Here is a 6,043-nt window from a genome sequence, read left to right as displayed (position 1 = left end):
AGCAACATATTCCCGTCCACACCCGATAACCATTGATTGCTTGGGTTTCATGAATCGAATTTATGCCAAAAATATTCATGACCCTAACTCAAGTGCTCTCTAGCAAGTGTGTTCTGAGGACTTTCGACAGTCTGAGAAAAAAAAATCCTCATTGCAACATTAAATCGAAGATACTCGATCCACAACGAATATGTATATCCTACCTGGCTTCTTACCATATTGTTTCCTTCACTTTGTAACTGGATACACTTGTTGACCATCTTTGTCAAGCGCTGGTTTATCGCCTTTTGAATGAGGACTTGTTTTTAGTACAGAATAAATTTCACTGAGTAGAATGCACCGTTTAAATAAAATGCATGCCATTGTCCGAAGAACATTCAACCCATGTGCAGAATTCGACCATTAAATTCGATTCGACTCTGCTCTCAATTCATTATGGCTGTTGTGCTTTTAATCACTATTCTCCCACTTTCTCCTTGTTTATCCAATGATCGTCTGCTGAGTGTATTTCCCCAAGCAACTTTAGGGAAGATGTAATTTTTAAGTAGAATTTGCAGCCTGATACTTTCCAATCATTCCGCTTTGGCTTCCCTGTCAGGCTGAACACAATTCAGCAGCGCGTGTCTATTCTCCACCAGTTCCTTCATCTCTGTCACATCTGGTTCGACGATGCCGAATCCCAGCAGGATATCTCCATGTTGAACTTCATTTCTGTTCTTAGCGTACTCCCTAACTCAAATGCGGTTGGACAGGGACTTCAGTTGTGATTGACCCATCAACTGCACTACTGCCTTTGCCACTTCTCCTGCTTTCCAGATCAATGTCCTATTAATGTTGCAGTATGCAAACTACTTACCCATCCAAAATAAAACGAAAAACTGTAGATGCTTGAGATCTGATACTAAAATTGTTTTGATGAAGAGACTCCCGATATGATAATTTTGCTGTCTCTTTTCGGATGCTGTCAGACAGTTGCATTCCTTCAGCAATGGCTGTTCATACATGTGTAGTCTCCTTTTTTTAACATGTACAAACTATGCTTGCAGTTTTGAATTCGTTATATAATCCTGCATCAGTATTAAGCTCGCCTTGATGTTTCTGAGCTCGAAGTGAACCGATTCCGTAATTTGAGAGACAAAGGCGGTGGCAAGCTTAATGGCATGTTTGTTGACATGAAGATTGGACGGTGCAGGAAAAGCATATCATGTCAGACCTTCAACATTCCGAATGTCCGATTTTCTTGCTCCTCCAATGTTGCCTGGCCTGCTATGCTTTTCCAGCACCACAATAATCTTGATTTTAACCTGCAGCATCTCCAGTACCCACTTCTGTCTATGTTTCATGAGAAGCTTTGTAAAGCCTATCTCGACGTTGTGATCATTGTTTTGACACCTGTTTGCTCTTTCCATGAGGAATGGCGAGATTGTCACTCTGGGTAACCTTATATTGATGGAGTGGAGATGGACAATGATCCACCTGGAAAACTGCACATTCCTCTAACAGGTGAACGATGCATAGCTGGTTTCAGGCTGGAAGCAGGTAGACATGGTCTGGTGCCATGGGCTCTGCCACTGGTTATAGGTGAAGAAGCCTTGTTTGAGCACAAGTCCATGCAAGAGATGGTCCATGAACATGTCCACAACGAGGGTTTGGCTGCACCATTTTCTTCCTGCTTGATACGTGCAAATCTCAGAGACTCTGCAGTTTAGTTCCACATTGAAATAGTTGTTTAGCTACACTATGGTCGTTGAATGATGTCACTGTTGTCCGTGATACTGTTGAAGCTCAGGAGTTCTTTTGAGGGGCGAGTTGCACTGGGAATTGCACACAGCAACAAGGGTCAATAAACCAAATTCATTCTTGCTGTAGAGATCCGAAAGTCAATTAAAGCCATAATTTTATTGAGATCCACATATATTAGCGGTAATGATCTCTCCATAACTTCGCATTAACTAGAACGTTTCACCCAAAGCAATAATATTAACGCATTACCTACTTCATACAACATCTTTTACTCTCACACAGGAGGCATCCTTTTATGTCCGAACTACTCCACCTCATTCGTGCCCAATGCTCAAAAATGCAAGCTGCCCTAAATATTCAGTTCCCAATATTTGTCACAAATTAATTAGGTCTCCTCTGTGTATTAAATCATACCAATTTCACTTAAAGTATTTGAGAATATAACAAACCATTCCGTTAGTAAATGTTTCCACCTGCAGGAGAAGTCAACAGTGTTCATGGCTCAGTTATATGCAGTAGAGTAAGGTTTTACCTTGGAATTCATTAATATTGATTGAATAACCCGTGAAATTCCATGGTTATGGATCAAACGACGTTAAGGAAATAGTTTGGTGATGCCAAAAAGCAACCCTCCACAACACCTCTTCGTGATCTCTGTTCGGCTTGATGTTGAAAACAAACTAGGGGTCGTATTGAGAGTAATAAGGACAGATAATGTATTCCTAGCGTTGAACCTCAATCTTCAACACCAGAGCATCTCTACAGGACGACCACGAATGGAGGAAGGCGACAACTAAAATAATGGCAACCAAGCTATGCGAAGTGATGTTCGAAGGAATAAATCGGAAATATGTTCATCAAATGACTAATCACCAATGTATCTGTCCGTAACAGCATTTGTGTGGATGCCCAATACATAGTCATTGCAGAGGTAAAGTCTCATTGTCATATTGAATATACTGTCCACTATGTTATGTGCAGTACCTTCTGTGAAGTAGGACAGATGCGTCTGAAAGATTTGGAAAGTAAGACAGGGAGTCCATGAGTCACTGTCGTCCATCTGGATCTGCAAATGCAGTGGTTTTCCCTCCATCATCAAGTCAGAAAAGGCTGTTCACTTTTGACGGCAAAACATTCAACACCATTCACATCAAGACCGGTCATGAAACAGTCTACGCTGCACTTTACGTCCGTTTTCTTCAAAAAAATCATGTGACCATTCAAGTAATTGAAGAAGAAGTTTTTACCTCTCAAACAATTTACGCACGAAAAGGTAAATAACATGCAGCCTTTCGAAGATCATTCATCGGATTATAGATCGGACAGTTTGATGACCCGAAGTTAGGAATAACAAAAGTGATTATTTGGTATCTGACAGTTAAAAAAAACTATTGACGGCAGTAACTCAGTGAACTTTTTTTTTGCCCTTAATTATTTTCATCCAATATCAATGATGTAAATGAATGGAACAAATGTTTCCAACTAAATATTTCGGCGAAACCAAGATGGGCAGGGATCAAAGATATAAATTGGAAGTACAGGCTCTGTCAATTAATAATTTATAGCAACAGTTGACAGATAAAAAATCACGTGGGTAATTCCGATCTTCTCATTTTTTCAACAATACTAAAACGGTGAGAGATTGCATATCTCAATGGTCCACTGTGTGCCGTGTGGAGGGTTACTTAGACATTTTCAGGCATCATAAGTGTGGGTCCATGTCACGTATGACCTGCCCACTGGACTGATGCACATGATGTTTTGATGCGGTTGGTTGCATTTGGGGAGTCATGCGGGTGAGATGTTTTGAACGGTGCACCAAGCGCGTGTCTTTGATCAGCATGCCGAACTTTCTTTGCACGTGGAGTCAAGAGTAGAGTAAGAATGACAATTTGCTTCTGTGCGGTAAGGGGATGGCTGGGAGCAGGACAGTGGGAAGTTCCCAAAGTGTTATACTGTGCATGGTCACTCTCAACCAATAATGAAAGGGGCAAAAAAAAGAATGAGGACATAAAATTATAGCATCGCAATAATAAAAGAAATAGTTGGCGATGTCACATTGTCAATATATCTCATTGAAACAGCACACGTGCCAGAAAGCCAGATATGGGATTTATGATAATGTAAAAATTGTGCAAGTGTCCAGAGTTGTACCTCGTGCAACCCACATCATTGCATTCATCTACAGTCGTGGTCAGGATACGTGCCGAGAATGGGAAGCTTTGCAGTCTCTCATTATGTAAGTCTCTTTCTCTTTCTCTCTTTCTCTCGAGCGGTCTCCTTTCTCTCTCCCCCATCTCTGGATCCTCTACTTTGCCCCCATCTGTATTTCTTTCTGTCTCACTCTCTGAATTACTCCATGACATATGCTGCACATCAGGCTCATGCACAGCTCAATGCAAAACGGCAATGCGTGCAGAGTGGATCACTATTCAGATCAAAAATGTCCTAAATGGGGGGATGCACAGCACAGTATGGCTTCCAGAATGTAACTCTATGTCTCTTTTCCTTTATGCCCGTGTTTCTCCACGCATTTCCCTGTGTCACATGTAGCTATTTCAAGCTTCACTTTCAAACTTTAATGACTCATTCACCTGTTGTATATTAGCTTAGAGTTTAAAGCATTGCTCACATTCCTGTCCCGCACCTTTCACCCGGTGCTCCGCAAATCAATCTAACACGTGCCTTGTACGAACATAGGATCTTTCCTTAATCTGTTAATATCTCAAGCAAAATAATCCTCTAAATCTGTGGAAATATGTTCAGTTGCTCGGACTCTCGCTATTTCTGGAACATCACGTCCCACAACATCCATAGCTCTCTGCATTTTGTTTTGCTCCTCCAATCCCTGCACTCACCTCTTCCTTTGCATACTCGTCTCCACGTACACCATCTCTTACAAGACTGCAAACCTGCAATCTCTGTTAGCCTCTGCTCGACAACAATCCTCTTGGTCTGTGAGAACTACTCCAGCTCACCAGTTCTCCTTACCACCAATCGCTTTGCTTCTGTAAACTCTGTAAACATTGAAAACAACTTTCCTCATCAGCGAGAAAATCTGCATCCTAATTCCTCCTGTCCCAAATTTGACTGTGACTGCACACTGTTGTAGGTTTTCTATCACTCAACTTCAGTCAATGCACTCCAAATCCAACGTATTCTGCCAGACTTTGCAGACCATTTTCTCTCTCTACACTACCAGATCCTACAAGTCTCCCTTTAACCTTTAAACATCTCTAACAACTGCAATACACGTTATCGCTGCAGCCCTCTCATATGTGGTATTCTTGCACCTCAACCGCTCTCCCTGTGTAACTTCGACAACTCAAACATTCTCTCTCAGTGCAAGACCTTCCAAAGCAATTGAACCTCCGTATCCACGTAAATACCTGACGCTTTCACAGCCCTCATTATTGATATAACCTCTTCCATTCCTGAAAATCTAATTAGCATGTTGAATGCATCATTGCTCCGATTTTGAGTAATCCTCCCAAATCCCTGGAAAAGTCTGATCTGAAAAATCTACAATACCTGCGAATCTCATAAACCAGTTCCGGCGAAACTCACTATCAACGTGACATCCTCCTCTCACTGTCACACATCATGTCAATGTAAGCTCCTTCAGTTCTGACATCAATTTATTTTTCCGCATAGATTTGACGATATTTTACATTCCTATATGTGCGCACTTTTCCTTCACTTCCAACCTTACGTTTATGGAATAATCTCAGCTTGCACAATGCCCTTATTTATGCATCGGCCTGCAGTCCCGATTAATATGTTAATCGAGAGAAAAGTCTGCTAGATTCAAAGCCTCCCTGACCAATTAAAGTACAGAACCGAAGCTTTTTCTTGTTTTTTTTAAATCAGTTAGCGTCTTCAGTGAATATGAGCATACATGTTTCTGATAGTTCCTCCAATCTATACAACAGTCTCCATACCTCTAAACACATGCATTCTGTCTCTGTAAACTGCGTCCGAGCTACTCATACTCATACCGTTTTTCTCGTTAAACTGCTCCAGAGCTCCAAACAACTCTATCTGTTGGACGTCCTAAAATCTCTACATATCTGCACATTACTCTGACATTATGGAAATGGCTTGATCCCCTCTAATCGTTTCAAGGAAATTCTTCTGGACCCTTACTTTGCCAATAGTCTTAAGGAGGTGCAAGTGTTGATACTCCAGGCGCGATGCTGGTGTCTCAAACGCTTAGTTCTAAATAAAACAGGATTGATTTGCAAGATTATTGATTGATAGATTAATAAAACAGAGCTGAATTCAGAATGACTTAACTATT

Source organism: Hemiscyllium ocellatum, chromosome 51 (genome assembly GCF_020745735.1).
Source record: "Hemiscyllium ocellatum isolate sHemOce1 chromosome 51, sHemOce1.pat.X.cur, whole genome shotgun sequence".
Taxonomy (NCBI): domain Eukaryota; kingdom Metazoa; phylum Chordata; class Chondrichthyes; order Orectolobiformes; family Hemiscylliidae; genus Hemiscyllium; species Hemiscyllium ocellatum.
This window is presented reverse-complemented; position numbering follows the sequence as displayed.